This window comes from Neofelis nebulosa, chromosome 2, assembly GCF_028018385.1.
Source record: "Neofelis nebulosa isolate mNeoNeb1 chromosome 2, mNeoNeb1.pri, whole genome shotgun sequence".
In the NCBI taxonomy this organism is placed as follows: Eukaryota; Metazoa; Chordata; class Mammalia; order Carnivora; family Felidae; genus Neofelis; species Neofelis nebulosa.
Genome location: NC_080783.1, coordinates 77,927,225 through 77,944,547, shown reverse-complemented (window position 1 = coordinate 77,944,547; position 17,323 = coordinate 77,927,225). Strand labels below are relative to the sequence as shown.

General features: G+C 40.1%; 1 protein-coding gene across 4 annotated transcripts in view; it reads left to right on the top strand.

Moving 5' to 3' along the window:
- The first annotated feature begins 461 nt into the window (after window positions 1-461).
- Window positions 462-17,323, top strand: part of GALNT13 (polypeptide N-acetylgalactosaminyltransferase 13) — a 540,886-nt gene continuing 524,024 nt past the window's right edge. For 3 of the 4 annotated variants that reach the window (XM_058715238.1, XM_058715237.1, XM_058715235.1), the window contains exon 1: window positions 591-700. The gene's annotated coding sequence lies outside the window, so the exon portion shown is untranslated. The other variant, XM_058715236.1, reaches the window with a different exon arrangement.

Genomic DNA, 17,323 nt, shown 5'->3' with positions numbered 1-17,323 from the left:
CTGGGGGGGAGAGGAGCCGACCCCACAGTTGCTCTTGGGGGCCGTGCCTGCCAAGTATCGCGGGACTTGTGCACATCGCTGGAGCAGTAGCTCCAGGAGCAGCTGGAGCGCGCTCGGTGCACACCGCCCCAGCCCGGGGAGGAGCGGGAGCGGGGAGGGAGGAGGGCTGGGGGGTGCTGGTTACGTAAATGATACTAGCCCAGTGAGAGGCCTCCAGGCTGGGGCTACGGGAGGGGGAGGGACCGCGCGAGGAGGAGGGGCTGGGAGGGAGAGGGCTGGGGTGGGAGGGGGGCGGGGGCCGGGGGCGAAGTGACCAGGCGGCGGCGGCGGCAGCTCTGCTGAGGTGACAATGTGCTAGGAGCCCTCGCTCGGTCTCCTGTGCCTCCTCGGCCTCGGCGCCCGCTCTCGCGGCGCTCCCGGAGCCCTCTAGCCCGCCGCTGCGCTATGAGGGCGCCTCTCTGGGGCTGGCCCAGGCCGGAGCCGGCTTGCTCTGCTCCAGGGGAAGTGTGAAGAGAGAGGCGCGGGCGGGAGACGGGGCTGCGCGCGGCGTTCGCGGACCGGCGCGGGTTCCAGGTGAGCGCGGGCTCGGCGCACCCGGTGTTCGGCGCGGCCGGCGGGCGCCTGCCGGGCTGGGTCAGAAGCTGAATCCCGTGCGTGGACTGCCGTTCCCTCTTCGCGGGATCCTTGGCCACAATAGCAGGTCTCCGTCTCTCTCTTGCTCCCCCTCTCTTCCTCGTAATTGTCTGGGGCGAGTCTCCTCCGGGTGGCCAGGATGCCCGGGTGGGTGCCGCAAAGTCCTGCAGCGAGTGTCGGTCGCCGCGTCCAGCGCCCCGGGCTGGACTGGGGTAGGGGCGCCCGCGGACCCGGCGAGACTGCCTCCCGGAAGCTCGGAGCGTGCTAGCCGGTTGCTGCAGGTGCGGAGGGTGGATCGAGAGGCGCGGAACTTTCTGTCGCTACCCGCTCTCTACTCCTTTCTCCGCTACTCGCTTCAGATCCGGGGCGCTGGCCACCCTCTGCGCCCTGGTGGCGCTTGGCGGTGGGGGCAACTTTCTCCCCACCAGCTGCGGGCGGCCGGGGCTGGCTGTGCGCGGACGCTCCTGTTAGGCTTCACACCGGGGACGCACTAGAGCTTGGGTATCTTCCTCGACGGTTGTCTTCCTTCCTTTCTGCCTCTCTCTTTCGGTGCCCCTCGGCCTCATTCTCTCTGCGAGTCTCTGTCTCTGACTCAGTTTCTTTCTCTGACTTTCTCTCTGACTCTGGCTCCCCCTGCGACCTCCGGGTCTGTTTCTCTTCCATTCTTTTCCTCCTTGTATCTCTTGGGATGTCTCTCTATTCCTGTTACCCTGTCTCTTACGCTTGGCTCTCTGTCTTGGCGTGTTTTCTCTCTGCCTCTCGCTGTCTCCGTCTACCTCCTTCGTCTCTTCTGCCTTGTTCTCCGGATCCCGAGGCGCCCCGGCCAGTCGAGCACGCCCCGGCCCACCTTCTGGGCACCTCTAGGTACAGACATCTCCCTGCTCTGAGCCAGAGGGGATGCGGGGGTTGCCCTTGTGTGGGTTTGCATGGAGCAGAGGGGCTGAGTGAAGGGCTTAAGGGCCAGTCTCCCCTGCCCGGGTCCGAGGGCCCTGTGCGGCAGAGAGCCGGAGCGCACTGAGGCTACTGGCGGTGAAAGAGGCGTGCGTCCCTCCCCTCAACCCGAAAATTGACTAAGATCAGTTGAATTTCCTGGTAGAGAGTCTACACCTCCAGCCTTTACAGGTAGCCACATAAGAGACGGTAGGCAAACACAGAAAGCTTTGGCATCCGGGGAAAACTAACCTCGAAAGGGTGGGAGCTTTTGTGAGGCAAAGGTGTTGCTAGCGTAGGAGAGGAGCATTGGGGACTATCTGCCATAAACTGCCATAACACTCAATCCTTGAGCCGTTTCCTTGGGAGAGGTCGCGGTCACTCTTCCTAGGAACACAGCGTAGTGATTTTATTTGCAGCGTAAAGACACTTGGCTTCCCGAGACGCCTGAAATCTCGGGTTTTCTTTGGGCCCCCAGATCTCTAGTTTTATATGAAGGCTGCCTTTGCTCAGGGTCGCTCCCCTCCCCGTGTGTGTGTGTGTGTGTGTGTGTGTGTGTGCGCGCGCGCGCACACGTGTGTGTGTGTGTGTGTGTGTGTGTGTGTGTGTGTTTGTGTGCGCTCGCTTCCTTGCATTCATGCCCTCTAGTGTTAAAGAAACCAGCTTGTTTGAGAACACTGAAAAGTAAGGTCAACCTACTGGTGACATGTTTTGGACCTTTCACCTTCTCAGGTCATTCTCCTTGCCTTCACTCAATCTTTCCTTTTTCCTCATCGTGACTTTTGCATTGCATTATTAATTTTTCCTTTTCCCTAATCTCTACAAACTCCTTCTCTCCTTCAGAATTAGAACCTTTATGTTGAAACCCTGTTTGAGTGACTTCACAAATGGATAGATTTGGAGAATCTTCATAGCCTAGGGCAGGCTTTGAACATGAGAAATGTGCATTTCTCTGCACTGTTTGCCACAAACTGGGATTCCACATCTCTTCCTTATGCCCCTGCCCACCTTCAACTCCAATGAGGATTTTCTCTGGCTGCTCTTGCTTGTTTAAATAAATGCTTTTAATTCTCCGTTTGTGTGATGTTCATCCCATTTCAGGGCTTAAGCCGCTTGCTTAAGTAGAGGCACTGTGTCTGAGATCAGGTTTGGGGAGGAAGAAAAGAAAGCCTTTCCAAAGGAAGTACAGTGTTGCTGGTGTAGATTAATTCTGGATTCCAGAGTGCAGAGTGGACCCGGATGCAGTTTCAGATACACAGACCTTAGCACAGTGTGGGAAAACTAGTAAATGCTTATTAAAAACTTGTTCCTTGAGTGATTAGCATGCAGCTAATTATAGGCTTTGATCACCCAGCTATGTGAATGAGCTTCATACAAGAAGTTGAATTATGCCTCTTTTTTTTTTCTTGTTTGTTTCATTTACTTAGTGTTTTATGAATGGGAATTGAGGACTACTAGTAGAAGCCATGTTGAAACGTGAGTGCCTTTTTGGCTCATTCACTTCTTGAATTTGCCTCTCTTTGCAAGTCTTTACCTTGGCTGCTGTTCTTTAACAAGTCACTGCAGAATTGAAGAAATGATTTTAGAGACTCTGATAGGTGGCATCTCTTAATCTTCCTATGAGAAAGCAAACTGGAACATGACATCATTTGTTAGTGAATACTTTCTTGTGGTCTTTCACAAGTGAAAAGTTTTCTCTTTTAACATAAAGAGCAGATCTATCAGCTTGAAATATTTGGGGGCTATAAATTGATCTCTCAAACTGACTCACTTACCTTAAATAATTTATAGGCTTCCTTACTGCTTCAAATATATATGAGAGGTGTGATGCTACATACATATGAAAATTTGCCAAAGTACCTGGAAATATAGTGCCTCCTGATACAAGGTACTGGTAGGAATTCAAAAGCTGCAGTATTGTTTTTTCTTTCTTTTTTTTTTTCAGTGTTGTTTTTTTGATGATAGAGTAGTCACCTCTTTAAAAATTTGAGGATTTACCGTGAGTATTGTACAGGAGCGTGATCAAGGCAGTTTTGCTTTAAAAATGTTACTTATAGATGGCTTGATACTGTACCCAATGTTTTGCATTTAAAAAATAGCAAAGACACACTGAAGGTGGAAATTCTGCTGCTGGTTGAGATAGGTTCTGATTTCTTACTGATAATATTGAGACACATTTAACTTTTTAACTTCCTGTGCATTAATTTTAAGTTAAACAGTTTTGTCAGAGTGAAATACAATGTTTCATTTTGCTTATAGATTTTTAGAAGTGGTGATGCTTTCTTGCTTTCTTTCTTTCGTTCATTCAGAGGTAGTAGTTCTGACAGGAACACTTCCATGTAATAGAGATTGTACGGCTTTTTAATCTTGGCATTTTAGGGAGAGGGTGAGAGAACAAGCAATAAATGAATATTTTTATTCTTTCTGGTTGGACAAATGAAGAGAATATTGGTGTTTTGGAATAACACCAAGTAAAAGTAAAGAATCTTATTGAGAATAAAGCATGAATAAAGTCCACTATGGGAAACAAATAACAATGCCACATGTCTTTGATAAGTGTTCATTGTGCTTTATGAAAATGAACAATCTCTACAGTTTTGTCCTTTATTGGTGTTATTAGACATCGTATTCTCAAGTGGCACCTCTTGCAATAAACAAGAAATTCTTGACTGTGACTTTTAATATATGACCTTCTTGGGTTTAAATTGCTATCAGTAGTAGGAACATGTACACATATTAAATCTAATGAGGCCTAACAGGATCACTACTTTGAAATCTGAGTGACCATATGGCTAATTATAAAAGAATTTTAACTGGTTTTTGGTTCTCAATTCTTCCTTCTGCTCTTGTCATCCGAATAAACACATGCGAAACGTCAAATCAAGACTAAGTATATGCATTCATATTGACTCTGACAATCTATTTCATGGCCTTTCTTAATATCACCCCCCACATCCTCGCACGGACACATACACACTAAGTATATGTTCAGACACATAAATCACATTTAAAGATCTGGTACTGTCTGCTTTGATAAACCTGTTGTCATTTTAACAGATTAAACTTCAATTTACAATTTCTATCTTAAATCACATTATTTAAGGATGTCTGCTATTCAGTTGAAGGCATGTGTGTTTTTGAAGAGTCCAGCTTTGTATTGTGAAATTTAATACTTAGAGAATTCAAATAACTTAGTGAAAATGAATGCACACATTATTTCAGTAGTAGTTGATCATCCATTCAGGGCATTATAAACAGTTACCTTTTAGAGCAAAATATAAATCAAGTAGACTTTATTCATTTGATACTTGTTTGTCCTGGATTCAGATTTAGACCTGTGTATATGCTTTCAATGTAGTATACCATAAAAATATTTTTTCATGTATCTTTGCTTGATTACCAAGAAGTAATTACAGGTGGCTAAAGAGACCTGTGTGGTAAATGTATGTTCCAATTCCGTTGTAAATGAATTAGCTAAAATTCATTTTTAGATATGAGTTTTCTAATTTTATTTTCTTTATGTCACTCAGGAACTATTGATTTAAGCTGAAATAAGTAATTTTGAAAAATTTTGACTACAGATTATTAAGAGATTTCTGGGTCCTAACACCTAAAATGTTAGTTAAAATAAGGAGATGTGCCTTTCCTGTATGGGCCCAACTTCACTCAAGTGTGCACATATAGTTATTGTCCTTATGAACTCTTGGGTTCTCTCTTAATGTTTACTCTACTATAATTTTCCACCGTTAACAAAAGACCTAAAGCAAGCTGCAAAATATCATTTGTTAAAAGTTGTTCCACATTATGGGGCACCTGAGTGGCTTAGTTGGTTCACCATCTGACTTCAGCTCAGGTCACGATCTCACTGTTTGGCTTGTGGGTTCAAGACCTGCGCCAGGCTCTGAGCTAACAGCTCAGAGCCTGGAGCCCGCTTCAAATGCTCTGTCTCCCTCTGTCTCTCTCTGGCCCTCCCCTGCTTGTGTGTTTGTGCACATGCGCTCTCTCTCTCACAAATAAATAAACATTAAAATCTATCCCTTTGAGAGGGATGGAGAGAAAATAGTGACTGTTACCACCCTAGATATGAACATATTTGTGATTGTATAATTAGTTATGTGAGAAAAATAAAACACTGCCCATATTAAATATTCAGACTTCTTTGTATTTGTTTTTTTTTTTTAGAACTGCTTACTGTTAAGATAGATGGGAACTGTCCAAGATATAGCATATCAGTGTTTTAACATGATGTGGAATTAATTAGGATTCTGTTTGATACATTAAACTACATTGATGTCACTTAAATCTTATTTAAGCTCTTGTAGAACATTATAGGAAGTGTGATTAAACTGCTAGTTGGCATTTTGGTGATCATAATACATGTGCTCAGTAGCCACTGTAAACAGAAAGAAGAATTTAAAGCAAAGCCTGAACATTCAAAATCATCCAAATTACACCTCAGAGATAGTAGTAAATGTCATTTTAATCTCTTGCCTAATATTAATTGCCTTGATATTATAAGTACAGGACCTCTTTTTTTGTTGTTGTTGTTAAAAAAAATGGATTTTGACATATGGGGAGGATTGTGTTCTGGTAGATCAGAAGCATAATAACTGACTTAATTTCTTCTTCAGATTTTTATGATATAATTAGTTTCAGATGGAAAGGATGAGAGTTATATGACTATCAAGACCCCTATGCAATAGTACCATTACTCTGATGAAAGCAAAATGGGAAAACATACTTGGGAAACAAATCTCTGTGGAGGAATAGCCATTTGATTTTACTTATGAGGGAGCTAAAAATGGTGAATTGAGTTACAAATTGAGAAAAGAGCTAAAATCTATCGGATACTTACTTTGTCCTTGTACTGTGGATACGTAAACATCTGATAGGTCTTGCCACATTTTATCCTCATAGCCACATGAGGAGTAAGTAGAATTACTGTCCCCATTGTATAAACAAGGACTCACTCACTCAAAAGCACACAGCTAATATGCTTTAGTGCCAAGGAGTCCATCAGTTCTTTTCTGTCTCTGAAGCCAGTGCACTAGTAGTTCTCAGTCTGACATTTTCACTGACCAATAACATTTTTAAAAAATGAGTGCCAGCCTCCATTGAACATTTTCTTTTGCGTGGTAAGAATGGTTTTAAAAGTCTACTTATATTATCATCATCTTATAAAAGAGTGGGCATTTTAACACCAGCTAAGATGGCAGAACTGAGTATCAAAATATAGTTCTTAAAAGAACTATATTTAGCTTCCTGTGCATTTTTCTACATTGCACTTAATTTTCAAATTTAACAAAGACTGATGAAAATTTTATCAGTCTGGTAATTCATTTCACCATATTCTGTAGTTGATGCTTAGGAACCTTCTTAGTCTGAACCAGTATAATATCCTATTTGCCCCGTGCACCCTGTGTATACAGAGAACACAGGCCAGCATCGTAGTCATATCCATGACTTCATGAAACCTACATAGCACTTATAGCTAGCTGTTCCATTCTCTTACTAGTCACTGGCCTGGGCAATAAAATTTGGACCCGGGAAAGATGCTAACAATCACTCTAGCCTCAGTTTACGGTGTCAATGTTTGTTGAAAGGATTAGAGAATTGGGGGTGACTTGTTCCTTCGTGGTATTTAACTGCAAATCACTGTCACTTAGCTAGTGCCAATCTGTGTCCTGGGACAAGGAATGAATGAATGCCTGGCAGAAATAAGGGAACATGTGTCAAGAATTTACTCCTCTGTCCTTCCCCACTAACCAATGTGTTCTAGCCTTAGGGATCATTTTGTTCCTTTTTTACTTCTTTGGTGGCCTTGGTGAGGACAAAGAAGTTTTGTTTTAGGTAAGAAAGAGAAATCGAAAGCTAAACTAACTGCTTTTGTAAAACTGACTGATGCTGTTAAGTGGCAGGTTTCTTTGGATAGTGACTATTGTGGCCATCAGAGAGAAAAAAAAAAATGGCGGTGGGGGTATGTGAAATGTACCTAAATTGTCCTTGTTAACAAACCAGTCTTTACATTGAAATAACTAACGAAGTTTTTGTGTGTGTGTGTGTTTGTTTTAATATAGATTGTCAGATCCCACTGATACAGATTCTCATTTGTCTCTGATGAGTTTACGGAATCTTTTTTTAAATACTTTTAAATGATTCTGATATACAGTGATGTTTTAGACAACTGATCTAACACCATTTTTCAGGTTAACTTATTAATTTTTACTTATTTAAAGAAGAAAGAAGTTACTTTGTTCTGGACATTATCCTAAGTGTTACATATATTAATTAATTTCATCATAACAACCCTCCAAGGTGGGTTTTATTGTACATCCATTTTACAGACAAGGAAATTGAGATACAGAAAGGTTAAGTAAGTTGTCCCAGACTAAGCTGGTAAGTGACAGGACAAGGACTATGCTATTTTGATGAAATTATTAATAAAACAACTTGCTTTATGTCACAAAGTTCGAAATAGCTGAATTGAAAACGGAGCCCAGATTCCTATGTTTTGTTTCCTACTTGAGTAAGTTTTACCTTTAAAAATGAAGGAAGAAAACCTGACCAACAAGATGGATTTTTAGAGCTGGAGACAAAATGTTTGCCTTTTAGAAGTCATGGCACTGGATTAAAAAAGACAATTATGAAGAAGACAATGGATATAGAAAAATTGGAGTAGATTTCTTCCAAGCACATTGTTGTTTCTACTTAGATACACACTGCTCCCTCCTACCCTCCCCGCCCAAATAAGAAGAAACTAACACATAGTGATGCAGGCAGAAAGAAAAAAAAAATCTATAACTGAATAGGATTTCTCTACATAGACTTCAATTCATAACTGAGATCTATATCTGTAACTAATCTAATAAGAAATAGTTTATTTTCCTGTGATACTGCTAATAATTGTTTAAATTACATTAAGAAATGTTCATATTTATGAAAGCACTGGGGAAGTCCTGCTGAAATTTCTGGATTTTTTTCCCTTAAAAACCTTGTTTTAAGGTTTTTCCCTTAAAACCTTGTTTTAAGGTTTTTTTGGGATGGAATATTTGCTAATTTGTAATCACTAGTAATCTACAAAACTGATGTATTAATCTTTGATACGATACATTTTCTCCTTGCAAGCTTTGGTTGATTTTCAGCAACTTTCTCTTGCTTACTATTTTTGTTTAATGTACTAAGACAATGTTTTAATGATTTTTCTTTAGTCTTTAAAAAAATAAATATCATTTTAGGCTGACTGAAAGTTGATTAGATTATGTAAATTATTTCAATTATATACCTTCAATAATGAGTCACTCCACCTTCCTGGATTTTTTTTTAAGGTTTATTTTTTTATTTTGAGAGAGAGAGTGTACGAGTGTGCAGGGGAGGGGCAGAGAAAGAGAGAGAATCCCAAGTAGGCTCTGCACTGACAGTGCAGGAGCTTGAACTTGGGGCTTGAACTCATGAACTGTGACATCATGACCTGAGCCAAAATCAAGAGTTGGACACTTAACAACTGAGCCACCCAGGCACCCCTGTTTTTTTTTTTTTTAATGTTTATTTTGGGAGGGAGTGGGAGGGACAGAGAGAGAATCCCAAGTAGGCTCTGTGCTGTCAGTGCTGGCAGAGCCCAATGTGGGGCTTGATCTCACAAACTGAACTGTGAGATCATGATCTGAGACTAAATCAAGAGTCTCGTTAACTGACTGAGCCACCCAGGCGCCCCAGCCTGTTTTTTTTTTTTTAAACTAAAGATCTGCACTTAAAACAATGCTGTTTTCAGAGTCTATAAATGAAATGAAGGGTTTATGGGATTACTAACGAACCCAGTATCAAAATTCAGTACAGTTTTTTTTTCCCTTTTTCTTGCAGGAATTCCATCTCTTTTTTTCTGAATCCTCAAGCCTCAATAATCTTTGATTATCTTGATAGTTCAGTCTCAAATGGGACTAAATGTCATTTGTCCTAAAAAATGTTAGAAGCCACACTGTCCCTGATCGTGGTTCAGATGTTACTCATCTCTTCTAGGTTGTCACTGTGCCTTTGTATTTTCTTAAGTAAATAATGTGTTTATTATTTCTCAATACTCTTTTTCTTTTCCCTATCTTTTCCTTGTTCCTTTGTCCCCTTTCGTCTTCATGGTACGCTCTACTTTAAATGGTCTTTCTTCTATGGCTTAGTAAATCCACTTGTAGCAGGACTAGATTATTACTGCTCTTGAATAGTAAATAAAAAAAGAGCTTCTGTTCATTTCATCAGTTAGTTCTGAGTAGGTAAGAGACAGACGCGCTAGCTTCTGCATCTGGGTCATTTAGCAGGAGGCTGGGGATGCTAAATTCACATCTCATTACCTCTGTCTACTTTTAGAATTGTGTGCCTGGGCCCTGTGGTCAGTTGGCAGTTGGCCGGCCCAGGGCTCAGAGGGAATGCTGTGTTATTTGAGAGGATGCCAACTTCAGTTGCCACATGGCTTTCTCGTTTCTTGGTCAGATTTTCCTCATACATCCTCCAATATGTGTTTTCTTACTAACTCTAGGCTATTGACTTCATGTCAAAAATTTTTTATATTAACGGATAGATTGTGATGGACAGTTTTAATAATTTATATTCTATGGCTCCCACTCCCCAACTTTGGGTGGTAGTTCCCCTATCTGATAAACCTAGAGCAGACATTTTGTCATGGATTTTTTAAGAGTTTTATTGTTGTGCACTAAGTTGAGATGAATCGTAGGTAATTGGATGGTGCAGATGAATTAACACGTTGAATTGCTAGTTATGAGACACTTCATTTGCCGTTGCAGATGACAATAGGCCCATTTTGCTTCTACAATGCACAAATTCTTATTATCTATATAGAATTCTAATTTGAGTGGGATAACACGTATGCATCATTTCCATTCCTTTGTAAGGAAAAATAACCTTCACAAATGTAATGTACTTGCAACTATCTCATTAAATACTTTTGAACTTTAATAAATCTCTTTTTTTTTGAGAATGTTAATTCTCATTCTCCACAAAAAGGACAGAGTATAAGGCATTTCAAAAACATGAAATCAGTAGTATTGCTGGGTTCCATAAGACCTGTGCAGATGTACAGTTTGCATTCATTTCAACAGAGCACCTTGTTTGAATCACTCAAGACAGCATTGTTGCTATCATGACTCTGGTGATATTCAGTAGTCTAATAGTTTTTTTTGTTCCTGGGTTTTATTCATTTTAGATGTTTTAAGGGTAGTTTCTCTAGGTCAGTGGAATTGCTTTTCAACAAGTGATTATCCATTTGAAGAGGAAGAATGGAGACATGTCTTTATTTATTAAACATCCTGTTGAAACCTCATTAATTTAAACGTTAAAGGGTCAAAAAGATATCAGACTGTTAAAAATTGGATAGAGTAAAGCAAGGCAGAGGAAACTGACTAAGATATAGGAAAGTGGCCTGAAGTTGAAGAGGGAGACACTGTGCCCTGAACAGTCCCCCAAAGGCTTGAGTTCCATGCCAAGAAAAAAGGAGAGCAGAGGTGAGACACTGAGTCTGAAACAAAATAATTAATCAACATGTATAGTTGGAATAACCAACCTTCTACTTACCAATTCTACTTCTTAGGCAAATGTCCCTATAGCACATTTTTCTCATCACCCCTCTCACTACACTCCTTAGTACAAACTAATGAAATTGCTTACATGGCTGAGGGACAATAAGGGCAACTAGGGACACATCCTAGAACCATAGGATAAAGTCCCTTTTATTTTGACACTTAGACTCTACAAGCCTAAATGATCAGCAAGTTGCTTATCCTAAAACAAAGTCTTCTAACCAAGAAGACCCACTCAAGTACAGAAGATTCAGTATTTTCTGTTCCCTCATTCTTTTTTTTTTAATTTTTACTGTTTATTTGAGAGAGAGAGAGAGAGAGAAAGAAAGAAAGAAAGAAAGAAAGAAAGAAAGAAAGAAAGGAAGGAAGGAAGGAAGGAAGGGATAAAGGGGCAGAGAGAGACAAAGACACAGAATCCGAAGCAGGCTCCAGGTTCTGAGCTGTCAGCACAGAGCTGGATGCGGGGCTTGGACCCATGAGTGGTGAGATCATGACCTGAGCCAGAGTTGGACACTCAACTGACTGAGCCACCCAGGAGCCCTGTTCATTCTTAAATATAAAATAGCAACCATGGATTACCAGACATTTAAAAAATAATGTAAGAAAAAAAATACTAAGAAAAGTCTGCAACATGAAAAGAGAGACCACGATAATTGAAAAACCACTAACAGTAAAATGACCTTGTAGGGAACAGAGAATTAAAAGATCATAAGAAAGGCAAAAACGTTAAAATCCTTGAAGAGATGGAAGAAAATACTTATAAAACAAGGATGAGATGGAAGAGACACAATAAATGAAGAAACATTATGGAAATTAAAGATTTTCAAATTAATAGTTTAAGAGACATTTTATAATTTCTGATAAAGAAAATATCTCAACAGTGCAAACAAAAAGAAAAAAAAAGAAACACATAAGAATCATGGTGAACACCCCTGAAGTGTGACTTTTTACTACTTAGAGTTCTGTAAGAAAACTAAAAATATAGTTAGAACAAATATTAAAGAATTAATATGAGACTTCCACAAGATGGGGGCATAGGAGAACACTGAACTCACTTCCTTCCATGGACACACCAAATCTTCAGTTACATATGAATACCATTTCCCTCTGAAAAGGTTCTGAAAACTAGATGAACTTCTCTAAATCAGAGGATAAAAAAAAACACATTGGGAAGGGTAGGAGAGGCAGAGACACAGTCTTTCACAAAATCCGCACCTTAGCCTGGCCACACACGATAGGGAGGGATCTTACTCATGCAGCACTTCTCCTGGAGGAGCAAAGCCTTGATGTCTCACATCAGGCACCTCAGCTTCCCATGGTCCACACCAGAGGTGCAAGGCCCCAAAATGTGAGTAGGGCTGATGCCCAAGGGACCCAAAATACCAAGGAAACTGAAATTTCCCTGTTCAATGGTTCACGTATAGTCTCCCTCACCTCAGACCCAGGGGGGAAAAAACAACTGAAAAGCACCTAGACTACATGTGAAGGAGATTTATTTGCTGACCTGAAAGCATCTGCTGGAGGGACAGAGGACAGTTGAAACTCTCCCCAGACTAGAGGCGCTGGCAAATGTTCTGCACTTTCCACCTACCCTGACATCAGGTGGGTAAGCTCATACATGGTGCCCTCCCACTGCCTCTCTAGGACAGTCATGGGCTAGCAGTCATGGCACTATCCTGCTGCTGTGTGAAGTCAGTGGGAGTGGTTGTAGAATTTCCCTGCTCCCTGGCTGGGGCAGGTGAGTGTGAATTGTTGTGGGATTCTCCTGCTCCCTAACTGAAGTTAGTGAGATGAGCCGTTGTGATATTTCCTTGTTCCCTGGCTGAGGCTGGCAAGTGTGAGTGGTCATGGCATTCTTCCACTCCCAGCCTGAAGCCAGTGGGGTACAGATAAAGCCCTCTCCCATCATATTTTTAAAGCCCACGGGCATGCATACAGACATTTTCAAGCTGTCTTTTTGAAGTTAGCAACCATGACCTACTCCCTACCCTCTCCAGATGCTCCTAAAGCCAGCGAATGCATAGTCTATAAAGGGGGAGACGCTAGTGGCCAATGGGACTAGCATTCCTGAGCTCCTTGGGAATGCAACACTTGGAAAGCCAGTTCTTGGCAGGCCACCACCTTAAGGGCACTGCACAGACAACAGACCAAAACACAAACCCAGTCTTCCTGTGAAAAAGGCCTCTCAGTCTGGAGCTTCAACCAGAGGGAAACGACTCAGATTTCATACACATCTATAGATTAAGGAGGCACTCCCTTGGGATGTAAACAGGGAAACACCATCCTTGCATTCCCTCTTGCCCTTGTTACAGCGTGACAAGGCCTTCCAGAAAAGAACTTATAAACTCATCTGGAGCCCTGATTTTTGGAACTGTCACCCAGGGACACCTCCAGATCTCCTGGCCTAGAGACCACCAGGGATTATGATTGTGGCTCCGCAGGGCTATATGTATTTGTATACTTCAAAAGCTGCTGTGTGAGGGTCTGACTTTCCAGTCAATCTGAAACTAGGTGCTAAATGAGATTCCTTCCTTTGGACCACTGACAGCTCTAGCCACACCCTCAAAAATGGGGGAATATCAAGAATAAATCAGGCAAATTTAGATGGTCAAGGATTTGAGAGACAAGCAAAAGCTAGGGCAAGGTTGAATGAGAAGTTTTATCACCTCCACAAGGCCACTCCTTTAAGACAGAGAGGTAGCTGTTTCACCTCATACATATAAAAAGAGAATCAAGGAAAATGAGGAAACAGAGAAATATGTTCCAAACAAAACAATAAGGGAAAACCTCAGAAAAAGATCTTAATGATATGGAGATAAGCAATTTACCTGATAAAGAATTCAAGTTAGGTGTGCCTGAGTGGCTCAGTCGGTTAAGTATCCCAACTTCAGCTCAGGTCATGATATCACGGTTCGTGAGTTTGAGCCCCATGTCAGGATCTGGGCTGACACCTCAGAGTCTGGAGCCCACTTCGGATTCTGTGTCTCCCTCTGTCTACCCCTCCCCTGCTTGCACTCTGTCTCTCGCATTGTCTTAAAAATAAATAAACATTTAAAAAAAAAGAATTCAAATTAATGATCATATAGATGCTTACTGAGCTCTGGAGAAGAATGGATGAACACAGAACATCAACAAGAAGGTAGAAAATACAAGATAGTACCAAATAAAAGTCACAGAGCTGAAGAATACAGTAACTGAACTGAAAAATATACTAGATGCATTCAGTAGCAGACTGGTAAAGCAGAACAAATCAATGAACTGGAAGTAAAGATAATAGAACTCACCCAGACAAAGCAGCAAAAAGAAAAAAAAAAAGAAAAGAAAGATAACTTAATGGACCTGTGGGACAACAGCAAGTGGGATAGCATTTGCTTTTTAGGGGTCCCAGAAGTAGAAGAGAGAAAGGAGTAGTAAACTTATTGGAAGATAATGGTTGAAAACTTTCCTAATCTAGGCAAGGAAAGAGATATCCACATTCAAGAAGCCCAGAGAATTCAAAATAAAATCCAAAGAGATCCACACTAAGGTACATTGTGAAGACATCAAAAATTAAAGAGAGAATAGTAACAGCACCAAGAATTAAACAAATTATTACATACAAGGGAACCCCCATAGGAGTATCAACAGATTTCTCAACAGAAATTTTGTAAGCCAGAAGGGAGTAGCATGACATATTCAAAGTCCTGAAGGAAAACAAAAAAAACCCAAAAAACAAAAAAAACTTCCAACCAAGAATATTCTACTTGGCAAGATTATCATTCAGAACTGAAGGAGAGCTAAAGAGTTCTCCAGAGGAGCAAAAGTCATAGGAGTTCATCACTGCTAAATCAACAGATTTAAGCTGAAAACAGATGGCACTAATTAACAATAAGAAAACATAAGAAAGTAAAAATCTCACTGGAAAATATAAATATATATGAAAGGTAGTGGATCAGATACTTTTACAAAACTGGTATGAATGTTAAAAGAAAAAAAATAGTAAAATTAACTAAAGCCACAATAATTAGTTAAGGGATACGTAAAATACAGAGATGTAAGTGTAATATCAAAACATAAAATGTGCAGGGGGAGTAAAAATGTAGCTTTGGAATGTGTTTAAATTTCACTTGACATTCAATTAAAATAGACTATTATTTACAGAAGATGATATATGTTAACCCATTGGTAACCACAAAACAAGAACTTATAGTAAATACACAAAAGAAAATGCAAAAGGAAAACTAAACATAAGCTAAGGAATCATCAAGCCACAAAAGAGGAGAGAAAAAGAGACTAAATTATCCAATTAAAAGACAGAATAATTAAAAACAACACCAGTCTATATGCTGCTTACAAGAGACTCACTTCAGAAGTAAATACACACAAAGACTGAAAGTGAAGGGATCAGAAAGATATTCCCTGCAAATGGAAACAAAAAGAAACCCTTATCAGATAAATTAGACTTAAAACATTCTATAATAAAAGACAAAGGGGGCATTGCATAATGATAAAGGGGTCAATCCAGCAAGAAGATATATTTTTGGAAACATAACAGTCTTCCAAGAATGAAACTTGAGAAAATAGAAAATCTGAGTAGACAAATCACTAATAAGAAGATTTTGAATAGTAATGAAAACCTCCCAAATATGAAAAATCCAAGACCAGACTGCCTCAGTGGTGAATTCTACCATTCAGAGACTTAGTACCTATCCTTCTCAAACTCTTCCAAGTAACTCAAGAGAAAGAAAAGCTTCCAAACTCATTTTACCAGGCCAACATTACCCTGATACCAAAACCGGACAAGGACATCATAAAAAAAGAAAATTAGAGGCCAATATTCCTGATGAGCATAGATGCAAAAATCCTCAATGAAATATTAGGAAATCAAATTCAGCAATACATTAAAATTATCATATCCCATGATCAAATAGGATGTATTTCAGGTATGCAAGGATGGCTCAACATCCACAGTCCATCAAAATGATACACCATGTTAACAAAATGAAAGCAAAATACTATACAATCATCTCAACAGATGCAGAAAAACATTTGATAAATCTCAGGATTCATTTATGATAGAGACTCTCAACAAAGTGAGGCTAGAGGGAACATTTCTCAACATCATAAAGGGTGTATATGACAAACCCACAGCTAACATCATACTCAACTATGGAAATCTGAAAGCTCTTCCTTTAAGGTCAGGAACAAGACAAGGATGCCCAGTCTCTCCACTTTTATTCAACACGGTAGTGAAAACCCTAGCCAGAGAAATTAGGCAACAAAAAGAAGATGGATCCAAGTTGGAAAGGAATTCGTCAAACTGTTACTATTTGTAGATGATATGGTATTATATATGGAAAATCCTAAAGGCTCCACCTAAAATAGCCTTTTAGAGCTAATAAATTAATTCAGTAGAGTTGCAGGAATGAAAATCAGTATACAAAAATCTGTTATGTACACTAATCACGAATTATCAGAATGAGAAATCAGGAAAACAGTCCTTCTTACACTCATTGGTAACAGATTGGTGGTTGCCAGAGGAGAGGGGGATTGAGGAAGTCAAATAGGTGCAGGAGGTCAAGAAAGTACAAACTTCCAGTTAGAATGAATTGCCTTGGAGTAAATTCAATGAAGGAGGTGCATGAAAAGTATGTAAGTATAAAAGAAACTGAAGAACACACAAATAAATGGAAAGGTATTCTGTGCTCACATATTGGAAGAATTGCTATTAAATTAATATTAAAATGACCATACTACCAAAAGCAATATAGATTTAATGCAATCCCTATCAAAATGCAATGGCTTTTTTTTTTTTGAAACTTGAACAAATAATTCCAAAATCTATATAGAAGCACAGAAAATTCTGACTGGCCAAAAACAATCTTGATAAAGAGAAAAAGAGCCAGAGGTATCATACTCCCTGATTTCAAAATATTCTATAAAGCTGTGTAATCAAAATAGCATGAAGCTAGCTTAAAAACATACACACAGATCAGTGGAACAGAATAGAAAACCTAGAAATAAATCCGCCTATTTTTGGTCAATTAATTTTTGATAAAATGGATAAGAATATACAGTAGGGATAGCACACTCTTTTTAATAAATGATGTTGGGAAAACTGGACAGATATATGCATTAGAATGAAACTGGATTACTATCTTTTTTTTTTTTTTAAAGTAGGCTTCAAGCCCATTGCAGAACCT